Below are 12135 nucleotides of genomic sequence, written 5' to 3'. Positions count from 1 at the left end.
TGAGAAGGCTTATGACACTGCCTGGCGCCATGGCATCCTCCAACAACTTCATGCCTTTGGTTTAAGTGGTCGTCTGCCTGTGTTGCTTAGAGACTTCTTGACTGATCGTGTGTTCCGGGTCCGTGTGGGTTCTACCCTTTCTGTGCCACTGTGCCAGGAGGAAGATGTCCCACAGGGGAGTGTCTTAAGTGTTTCCCTATTTACGGTGGCCATCAATGATATTCTCGACACTGTATCTACCAGGGTATCCTCATCCCTTTATGTGGATGATTTAGCTATATGGTTTTCGGGCTCCCGCATGTCTGCTATTGAGCGGCGTATGCAACTTGCCTTGGACAAGATCTCTGCCTGGGTCACTTCCAAGGGTTTTCGGTTTTCCCCTTCTAAGACTGTGGCTATGCACTTCTGTAGGATGAGAGGGGTACACCCAGACCCTGATCTCCAGCTTTGTGGCAGGAGACTCCGTTGTGTGGAAGAGACGAAATTCTTGGGCCTGACGTTTGACTGTCGTTTGACTTGGGTCTCACACTTGGCAAGTCTTAAAGCATCATGTATGAAGGCTCTCAATCTTTTGAGCGTTCTGTCCCATACCTCTTGGGGTGCTGATCAGAGGACGCTCTTGCATTTGTTTCAGGTTTTTGTAGCCTCCAAGATGTCATATGGCTGCGAGATCTACTCGTCTGCCACAGAGGCCAGACTAAAAACCCTAGATGCTGTCTATCATGCTGGTCTTCGCCTTGCAACTGGGGCTTTTCGGTCATCTCCAATTCCCAGCTTGTTGGTGGAAGCTGGTGTGCCTTCCTTAGATCTACTGCGTCAGTCTGTTGCAGCACGGTGCTGGCTCCGAATTTGTCGCCTTCCTGACTCACTTGTCTGTAAGTGCGTGATGCAACAGTCTTGTTTTTTGTATTATAGTAGACATCCTCGCATGCCTCGTCCGTTTGGCTATAGGGTTCGGGATATCATGGAGGAGTTTGGTTTGTTGACAGTAACTGTCAGTCCTGTTCGGATCCCGAGGGTTGCTCCATGGATCTTGCCCAAGGTGACCTACTGCAGGTTTTTTGCAGACTCCAAGGATTCTGTCGCTCCTCAGTGTCTTTTACAGTTATTTTTAGAACATTCTTCTAGTCATGGTGGATCTGTGCCTGTGTATACTGATGGCTCTAAATCCGCCTCTGGTGTAGGTTTTGGAGTGGTATTTCCCAATTTTAGCCGTGGAGGTAGTCTTCCTTTGGCTGCCTCGGTTTTTACTGCAGAGTTATCAGCTATAGTTTTAGCCCTGAAGTTGGTGTTTGTTCACCATGGCAATCATTTTACTATTTTTAGCGACTCTCAAGGGGCACTTTTGGCCCTGGACTCTTTCAACTCTTCCCATCCTATAGTTTTAGCTATTTTGGAGTGGCTGTTCCTCATTCGTCATCGAGGGAAGAGAGTGGATTTCTGCTGGGTTCCGGCACATGTTGGTGTCATAGGTAATGAAAGGGTAGATGCACTTGCTAAGGCTGCAGCTTTACAACCTGTATGTGCTCCTTGCCCTTTACATGCTACTGATTTACGCACTTCAGTGTTGTCTGCTGTTCGTGCTTGTTGGCAGTTATGGTGGGATAGCGTTCCTGTCAGCAAGCTAAAGGAAGTCACCAAGTTCGTCTCTCAGAGAGTTTGTTTTACAATACCTCGTAAGTTAGAAACTGTTCTGGCTCGTCTTCGCATTGGACATACCAAGCTCACACATGAGTTCCTCATGTGTGGAGGTGTGCAGCCATTCTGTGTTGACTGTTTGGTTTCCCTTACTGTCAGGCATTTGCTGGTTGAGTGTCCCAGTTTGGGCGACTTACGTCGGAGGCTACTACTGAGGCACCGAGGGGAGGGTGGTGTTTCTCTCTTCGGTGCTTGGGGGAGAACCTGGTAACCCTGGGGATGATTTGTTTTTATTTCTGAAGGAGGCTGGGCTCCTTCACCTTTTATGATTCCATTGTTTTTACTTTGATGTCTAGTTTATAATATGGAGTTTTACTTTTTAATGTTTTTATATCTCTACTGCTTATATTTTTGCTTATACGGCAACATATGACCATGTTGTTGCGGTGCCATGCGTTCTATCTCTCTCTCTCTCTCTCTCTCTCTCTCTCTCTCTCTCTCTCTCTCTCACCCTTACGCCTTTCACCGTATCTTTCAGTACCAGCCCACCTACATACGTACCACCCAGCTACCTACCTACCTAAGCATGTACAGTCCCTCCTCCCCACCCCCAGTTCCACATTTAGAAGCAATTCTCATGTTTCCAGCAATATCCTGAAATCCATGAACATGATTCGGTAATTTTAGTTGTCTTAATTTCATAGTATGTCTCCCAGCAAAACGTCCCTCCAGACTAAAGTAACAAACACACACACACACACACACACACACACACACACACACACACACACACACACACACACACACACACACACACACACACACACACACACACACAGTCTCTTCAGTTTTTCGGTTTAAAGTCTGTCTGTTGATCAACCTATCTACCTGCTCCAATCTCCTAGGCTATCTATGCAATTATTAATTTACCCATCAACCTGCTGCCACTCTACCTGCTTCTCTTGTCCATCCACCTACATACCTGCTTACTTGTTCATCAACCTACCTTCCAGCGCCCATCTTCTTGTTATAATTCGACCGAGGTTCAACTCCCCTTCCTTTTCTCCCTCTCTCCTTCACCACCGCCTCCCCTCCTCTCCCTTTCTTCTTCCCCCCTCTTTCCTCCTTGTCTCCTTTCCCCTCCCTCTTCCGCTTCTCTTTTCATCTCCCTTTTTCCTACTATTCTCTTCCTCCTCCCTCGCCTCTTTCTTCTCTTCCCCCCCCTTTCCCCTTTCTCTCGTTCTCCCTCTCTTCCTCCTCCTCCCGTTCTCCTCTCCTCCCCTTCTCTTCTGCTGACCTCTTTTCCTCCTCCTCCTCCTCTCTTCTTTCAGTTTCTTCTCTTCTTCCTCCTCTTCTTCCCCCGCCTCCTTATTCCTCCTCGTAATCTCCGTCTCCCCAATAAGAAAGCACAGTAATCCCCTCCCACATGACAACAGGAGAGGGGAGGAGAGAAGATTTGGAAGGAAGAAGGGAGGGATCAGGGTGAGAGGAAAGAAAGGGGAAGAGAGGCTGGGAAGCAGGCAGAGAGGGGAATGGAGGGTATAACAGGAGAGGGAGGAGAAAACAGAAGAAAACAGCGGAGTAGCAGAGTTGAATGTATATAGGGAGAAAGGGAGAGGAGGAGGAGGAGGAGGAGGAGGGGAGGCTACAGCTGGGGGAGAGGAAGGGAATGGAGAAAGGGAAGAGTGAGGTTAAGGAGACGCGGAAGGAAGACTGACAGAGAGGATATAATGGGAAAGGTTAAATGTTACGAAGAGGAAAGCAGAATGAGACGCGAACTTGGGAGAACAGACAGAAGGACAACAGGAATGAGCGAGGGGACGAAGATGGAAGGAATGGGGAGGACGAGAAAGGCAAGAACATGGAAAAGTAAGTGAAGGAGATGGAAAGATGAGACAAGGCGAAAGACAGGAAAGAAAGGGAAGGAGAAATGAAAGGGAAGGAAAGGAGAGGTAGACTAGAAAGGAGAGGGAATGGAACGAGAGAGATGAGAAAATAAAGGATGGAGGGAGAGAGAGAGAGAGATGGGACAAGGGGGGGAGGGAGAAAGAGAGTTAACAAGCAGCAGGATTTTGTACTCTCACGAGAGCCATGAACTCACTCACCCTCTCTCTCTCTCTCTCTCTCTCTCTCTCTCTCTCTCTCTCTCTCTCTCTCGCACAATGTATTCCTTACCTTTTTGCCTCGACTGTAAATCTCTTCATTATTTTCAAACTCATTTTCTGAGTAGTACATATTCACGGTGAGACATAAAACCTGTCAACACCTCGGGCAACTCTCTCTCTCTCTCTCTCTCTCTCTCTCTCTCTCTCTCTCTCTCTCTCTCTCTCTCTCTCTCTCTCTCAACAAAGACGGCAGCCACAAGTATTTCTTCAGCAGCCACTAAAATAACAGAACAATAAAATGATACAATACCACCAGGTGCAACCACCGCCACAACTTTACCATCACACACAACAAGAGTACAAAAAACAACAACGGCATAAAAACAACAGCCTCCATATCAACAAATAAAGGTCGAAGGACAACTATTTCACCAACTATCACTATAATAAAATTCGAGATGTACACTATTTCTACTTGCAAGAATTACAACCATGTCAACAGCCGGAAAATCCAACTTATCTCTATTCACAACAAATATAATCCACCACCACAACAAGCCTACAAAATGAATCACACAGCAGCAGTCACTACAAGCAAAGATCCAGCACAACCACAGTATCAACCAAAAGTACAATTGGTCCACCTCAAAAAAAAAAAAAAGTATATATTCATCTCCAGATGCATTAGACTACTCCTGTTAAGAGGTGGCCACAAACAAATCGCCTTCATGTCACCCTGTCCCCTGCCATCAAGTTGTCATCTTTCCAATTCACCCTCCCCTCTCTCATATACCTCCCCACTCTGTCCCTCCATCTCATCCTCGGTCTTTTCATTCCACTTCCCCCTTCCGACTCATTCACAAAGGCTCTCCTTACCAGTCTCTCATTCTCCACTCTGTCTATAAATAACCATCAGAAGGCATACAAATACAACTGCACGTAAAATACCACATGTATGCCAACAATAACATAAAACTACAACTTCCATCACAACGACAACCACAACAATCACAACTGTCATATCAACCATTTTCACTCCACCTCCGTCCACTAAACACATCCACATGACAAATCACTATCAAAACAATCAACCACATCAATACCAGTAGAAAATTACAATAAAACTATACCAAAAACAATGGAAGAAAAACAACCACAAACATCATCAAAGAATACTGTACCAAAACAGTCACAATCCTAAATCAATACAGCAAAAACAACCGCAATAATATCACCAAAAGCCATAACTACAACCATCTTTTGCAGCCAATTATAACAACTACAACAATCACCACCACTACCCGCCACCACATCAACAACCATCACCACAACACCAACAACCACAACAACCACACCATCTCCCCCACCACTTCCACAGCAACAACAACAATCACAACCACGACCACCACCACAACCACAACCACCACCTCTCCCCCCCCACCACCACCACAGCCTCCCACCTCATCACCACCACAGCAACCACAACTACCACCACCACCACCACCACCTCTCCCTCCTATTACCACCACCACCACAGCCTCCCACCTCATCACCACCACAGCAACCACAACTACCACCACCCACGACCTCAGCCACCTTCCCTGTGGCCTCCCTAATGTGTTCAAGGCGAGGAGGTGAGGTAGTCTTGCGTGTGTGTTCTAAATTACCACCAACTGTCCCTCACTACCATTTTCCATTACCTTTTTTTGTTCGGACCTGTAAAAGGAGTTCAAGTTATTCCGCGTACCCGGGGCTAATATTCTAGGGGTCTAAACTCACATCACGTTCCTTGAGCGAAGGCTATGTACTAATCGCCTTTCTTGGAGGGGAGGGGAGGAGGGTTCTGTCAGAGCTCGTTTTTTCTTTCCTTGTCATTTCTCCTTTGGATGTTCTTTCCATCACTAGTTTTCGACTCTCTCTCTCTCTCTCTCTCTCTCTATCTATCTATCTCTGTCTCTGTCTCTCTGTCTCTGTCTCTGTCTGTCTGTCTGTCTGTCTGTCTCTCTCTCTCTCTCTCTCTCTCTCTCTCTCTCTCTCTCTGTCTCTCTCTCTCTCTCTCTCTCTCTCTCTCTCTCTCTCTCTCTCTCCACAATATATACAGTCAGAATGTGTGATTAGCTAGACAGTTATAGAGGTACGTTGTCTGATAGGCAGATAGATGAATAGACAGATACAGACAGACTCGTACCTACACAGACATACATAGATACATACATACATACACACATACAGTATATAGAAAACAGACAGACAGATAGGTAAAGTAGTGAAGTGTGAGAGATGGTTGATCTAATTGGACGAGCTGAATAGGGCCCCTGTGTATAATATAAGGGATCAGCTTTGTGTGCCAGTGTAAAAGCTATATCCACGTCGCCTACCAGACTCACTACGTCCTAGAGAATCTTCGTACACAAATAAAGCAGATTTTAAACTTCTCGGTTGCGGTGGCCTTCCTTGAGCTGAAACATAAATGACTTGTGCTACATGGAATAACATTTTCTAATTCGTGGCCAAAATAAAAAAGAATTACTGTTGTTATTCACTTTCTGACTACAGTTGTTTCTCTGATGTGCAGATGACGTCTTGTGCAATTTGTTCTGTTTCTCTGATGCGCAGGTGACGTCTTTGTGTAATTTGTTTCTCTGATGCATAGGTGACGAGTTTGTGTAATTTGTTTCTCTGATCCGCAGGTGACGACTTTGTGTAATTTGTTCTGTTTCTCTGATGCGCAGGTGACGTCTTGTGTAATTTGTTCGATTTCTTTGATGCGCAGGTGACGTCTCTGTATAATTTGTTGTATTTCTCTGATGTGCAGGTGACGTCTCTGTGTCATTCATTCTCACTGCCTCAAGATTTTATTCAGTTTAGGGGATACCTGTAGCAGCGAGGGGGGTCATGATGGTCATAGCTAACTCTTCCAAATTGTAAAGTCTCTCCAAAGCTGAATGGACTCGCCTGCTGTTGGTTGGAGTGAGGAAATAGAATATGAAATACGTCATCACACAAATGAGGTTATTAAACTAGTCTGACAGTAGCAGGAACCAAGTACAAAACTCATAATGAACTTCCTGGTAACGAGATGAAGATAATACGAATAAACTGTGAGGTCAAAGGAAGTAAAAAAAAAAAAAGTCAGAAAGGGTTGCTATGACTGACAATATGGAAAATTTTATAAACAAAGTAGAGCAAATAAATATGACCAAGAGGCAGGGGTAATTACTGATGCTCTTCAAACGGATCTGAAATGGAATGCATATATGCAGTGGTTACCTGACAATGCTACAGGTGGAGATGGTAGCACGTCGGATGAGGGGATGAGAATAGCCTAGCCTAGTGCGATATGAGAGAGAGAGAGAGAGAGAGAGAGAGAGAGAGAGAGAACCACTACCAGACAGGCTCAACAAGGCTTCCCCATACAGAGCCAAGTGTGTGAAGTTACAACGCGTAAAGGTCTTCAAATACACGGATTCACTATCCAAAACCACTCACATATTGGATTTTACTGGAGGAGGAGGAGGAGGAGGAGGAGGAGGAGGGGGAGGAGGAGGAGGAGGAGGAAGACGAAGAAGAGGAGGAGGAGGAGGAAACACAAAACTCTTGGGTAACCACTCTCCATATTTAGTCACAACCATTAGTAGTACAAACATGCAAGGATCTAATCTTGAAAAAGAAAAAAAAAAAAAAGTGGTTCTTAACGCAGGCGCTTTGGTGATTTTTTCTGGCTACCACCAAACTGTTCTCTTCAGGTCAAGGATAACTGAGTACGATTCTAGCCCCTTCACCGAGGCTCCTGAGGTGAATATTACACTTGGCGTTACCCAGACTCAAGTATAGAGCATGTCCTTGGGCTGATGGGAATAATATCTACTCCTAGCCAGATATAGGTACGGATTGTAAGTATCTGAATTCTGAAGCTAATTCCTGGATGCCCTCTTATTCACACATATACACACATATACAAACACACACACATACATACATACATGACAATATTCAGCTATCACATCATAGTCACACAACATTACAAGAAAGCATTGTTATTGTATTTGCCATGTTATTAGACCTTGATAACGACGATGGTAGTACATTTTTACTGCAGTAAAAACTTTATCAACATTATTTATCTATTTAATTTCATTTATTTATCGAGGATCACCACAGACCTTGAGCCTGAAGCTTTAGCCTCATTAGCCTCTACGTAGACCCGCTCTGGCCAGACGCCTTAATACACTATAAACTGGATCAAAACTCTTCCTCGTCCTCTGACACGTGAGGGAATGACCAGGAGTATACCACAAACGCGAAAGACAAACACAAAAACAAACATTATAGAGATTTTGTTCCAAGTGAGTATATACGCAATGGAAAAGACAATGGAGAAAAAAAAGTCAAAGAGAAACACAGCAGACAAAGAACCGAACAAACAGGAAAAGAGGGGAGAATAGACAGAGGCCAGAAACACATGGCGAAGGTTAAATTAAAAAAGAGAGAGGAAAGAAAAAAGAGGCCAGAAAGGAGACCGGCAAATAGAGACAGAAAGAGTTCCCTGGAAAGAGAGAGAGAGAGAGAGAGAGAGAGAGAGAGAGAGAGAGAGAGAGAGAGAGAGAGAGAGAGAGAGACAGACAGACAGAGACAGAGAGACAGACAGACAGATAGACAGACAGACAGAGACAAGAGGGTGGAGAGGATGACATGAAAAATTGAAGCTGTAAAGACCAGGGCAAGAACACTGTAAAATGTGAAGAAAATGGAAAACACGAAAGGGAGAACGAAAGAAGAAAAGGAAAGGACAAAAGAGGAAGGGAAAAGAGGGGATGGGGAAAACTGGTAGACAGGAATGACGGAGAAGAACTAAGGACAGGAAGAGCAGGAGGAGCGAGAATGGAAGAGGAGAAAGACAAACTGGAGAAAAAGAAAAGACAAGGATTATAATGGAGGGAGCGGAAGGGATGCAGATTGGAATGATGAAAAGAAAGAATCAGCCAGGGAGGAAGGAAGGAAGGAAGGAAGGAAGGAAGACAGAGGGAAAGAAAGAAAAAAAAAGGAAAGAAAAAGAAAGGAAGGTAGGAAAGACGGATGGAAGAAAGGAAGGCCTGAAGGACAAGCGACAACACATTCCATCTAATGAAGCAAAACATATTAACAAAGCGCAGAGCACCTGCCTGTCCTCCCTTTCCCTCCCTCCCTCCCCCCCTCTCTCTCTCTCTGTCTCTCTCTCTCTCTCTCTCTCAGCATAAGGCAAGAGTATAGGGAAACGAAAAACATTAAAAATAATAATGGTGTAATAAAAGTAAACCAATGAAAGTGGAAACGAGAGAGAGAGAGAGAGAGAGAGAGAGAGAGAGAGAGAGAGAGAGAGAGAGAGAGAGAGTCCAGGACCTGAAAGAAGAAATTGCACTTCTCATAAAGACGACACTAAACATATTTACTGGGGTCGTAAATAATAGTAGGGAGGGAGGAGGGAGGGGTGGAGAGGAGGAGGAGGGAGGGACGGAAAGAAGAGGGACGGAAAGCAAGGTAGGAGGGAACAAGGTACAGAACAGAGAGAGAGAGAGAGAGAGAGAGAGAACAGGGGAGAATGAAGGATGGACGGAAGGAATGGGGGACGGAATGTAAGGGTGATGGAAAGAAAGAATGAGAGAGGAAGGAGAAAAAAGGTACGAAGGAAGCAAGGAGTGAACGAGAGGGGGCTGAAGGAAGGAAGGAGGGAGAAAGAGAACGAGAAAAGAGTGGAGGAAGGAAAAATGAAGGAAAAATAAGGAATGAGAGAGGGGGGAAAATATGTATGAAGGAATGAGGGTGAGACGGAAGGAAGAAGAACACAGTAAGGGAAGGGAAGCAGAGAAAGAAAGAAGGGATGAAAATGGACGAACGGAAGAAAGAATGAAAAATCAAAGAAGGAAGGAAGAAAAAAGTGAAAAAAGGAAGGAAGGAGGGAAGAAAGAAAGGAAGAAAGAAATGAAGGGAAGGAAGGAAGGAAGGAAAGAGGGAGGCTAAAACAAGGCAGGAAAGGAAGAAGGAAAAAGAACAAGAAAAAGGAGTGAACGTGGGAAGGAGAGAATGAAGGCGAGAACCGAAAGTACTGGCAAGGGAAGGAGTAACAGAGGAAAGACGGAAAGGAGAAAGAAAACAGAGAAGGAGAGGGAAATGAAGGAAGGGAGGGATGATGATAGAATTGAATGAGTGATGGAAGGAGGAAACGGAAGAAAAAAAAAAGATGGAGGAAAGAAGAAGGGATGGAATGTGGGAGGGAGGCCGGAATAAATTTACAAACACAATATTTACATATTCGGCCCGCAAAAAAAAAAAAAAAAAAAAAGGAAAATAAAAAGAAAAAAAGGGCTGAGGGGGGTATTTTCTTTACCGCATCATTAAAAGCAGGTTGATGTAAGGCTGTTTTTTTTTTTACTACATACCATGCATGCATACATACACACACACACACATAGCTATTTCTTCTACTGATAAAGCAGATCTCTTCGCACAGACTTTCTCCTCCAATTCCACCTTAGACGATTCCGGTGCTGTTCCTCTATCACTTCCCCCCCACTGACTTCCTCATGGCTGACATTAAAATTTCTTCAGCTGATGTATTTTCTACCATCTCTGGCCTCAGTACTAACAAGGCATATGGGCCTGATGGGGTCCCTCCTGTTGTTCTCAAGAACTGTGCTTCTGTGCTTACACTCTGCCTAGGCAAACTCTTTCGCCTTTGTCTGTCAACTTGTACCTTTCCTTTTTGCTGAAAGTTTGCTCTCATTCAGCCAGTCCCAAAGAAGGATGACCACTCCCAACCCTCCAACTATCGTCCAATTGCTTTAACGTCCTCTATTTCAAAAGTTTTCGAGTCAATTCTCAATAGAAAAATTTTAAGGCATCTTTCCTATCACAATCTTCTTTCTGATCGTCGTACGGGTTCCGTCAGGGACGCTCCACTGGCGATCTTCTCACCTACCTTTCAGACTCCTGGTCATCCTCCTTTCGGGACTTTGGCGAAAGCTTTGCCATTGCACTTGACATCTCAAAGGCTTTCGATCGAGTCTTGCATAAATCTTTAATTTCCAAACTGCCCTCCTACGGCTTCTATCCTTCTATCTGTGCCTTCATTGCTAGCTTCCTTTCTGGTCGTTCTATAGCCGCTGTTTTAGACGGCCATCGTTCTTCTCCTAGATCTATCAACAGTGGTGTTCCTCAGGGCTCTGTCCTATCACCAACTCTCTTTCTTTTATTCATCAATGATCTTCTAAGCTCTACATCTAACCCTATCCACTCATACTCTGATGACTCCACCCTTCACCTTTCCATTCGGTTCCCGCAACGTCCATCTCAACAGTTACTTCAGCAAACAAGGGATGAGGCTATGGCACACCTAATGTCTGACTTGGCTCTTATCTCTGACTGGGGTAAAAATAATATGGTTGTTTTTAATGCATCTAAGACTTAGTTCTTACACCTATCAACCCGACAAAATGTTCCATAGGTATACCCATCCATCCATTGCCAGACGCCATGTATCCCACACGGGGTGGCCAAGGGCTTAGAGTTAATTGTTTTACAGGGAGGGGCACTAATCCTCCACCAACCCCACTTGACACGTAGGGATGCCAACAACATCTGGTGTTCCCAGGCGGTCACCCATCCAAGTACTAACCAGACCCAACGTTGCTTAACTTCGCTGATCGGACGGGAAGCGGTGTACTCAACGTGGTATGGCCGTTGGCACTAATGTTTAATAATATTCAGCTTAATCCAGCATCATCCTTGAACATGCTTGGGGGGTTCATTTACTCGGGACTTATCTTGGAAAGATCATATTACATCTCTTGTAAAATCTGCTTCTGAGAGATTGGGTGTGCTAAGCCGACTCCGCTCTTTCTTTACCCCTGCACAATTGTTGACTCTATACAGGGGTTTTATCCGCCCCTGTGTGGAGTACAACTCTCATGTGTGGGGAGGCTCTCCACATACAGCTCTTCTCAGTAGGGTGGAGTCAAAGGCTTTTCGTCTCATTAACTCTCCCCCTCTTACTGACTCCCTTCAACCTCTGTCTCTTCGCCGCACTGTTGCATCTTTATCTCTTTTCTATTGCTACTTTAATGGTCACTGCTCCTCTGAACTGTCTGCTTGCATTCCTCCATCTCTACGACGGGCGTGTAGCACCCTTCTGGCAGCAAACTCTCATCCCTTTTCTGTCCAACTCTCTAATGCAAGAGTTAACCGTTGCTCCCAGTCTTTCATTTATGCAACAGGTCAACTCTGGAACTGTCTCCCTCTGTCTGTATTTCCTGCTACCTATGATCTCCAGTCTTTCAAACGCAGTGTGTTCAGGCATCTCAAATTGATCGGATCTTGAATTTGGCTCTCTATTGTATTTTGTTTTTCTCTTGGAGGG

General features: G+C 44.9%; 1 non-coding gene across 1 annotated transcript; it reads right to left on the bottom strand.

Annotated features, from left to right (window-relative positions):
* Positions 1 to 11345: 11345 nt before the first annotated feature.
* On the bottom strand, positions 11346 to 11464 carry LOC145395080 (5S ribosomal RNA). Its single transcript, XR_013896524.1, has one exon. It is a non-coding gene; the product is annotated as a 5S ribosomal RNA (ribosomal RNA).
* Positions 11465 to 12135: the final 671 nt, after the last annotated feature.

The sequence above is a fragment of the Coenobita brevimanus genome, chromosome 29, assembly GCF_032717465.1.
Source record: "Coenobita brevimanus isolate Jiangsu-jjx chromosome 29, ASM3271746v2, whole genome shotgun sequence".
Taxonomy (NCBI): domain Eukaryota; kingdom Metazoa; phylum Arthropoda; class Malacostraca; order Decapoda; family Coenobitidae; genus Coenobita; species Coenobita brevimanus.
Note: the sequence above shows the minus strand (reverse complement) of the source record. Positions and strands in the feature narration are given on the sequence as shown.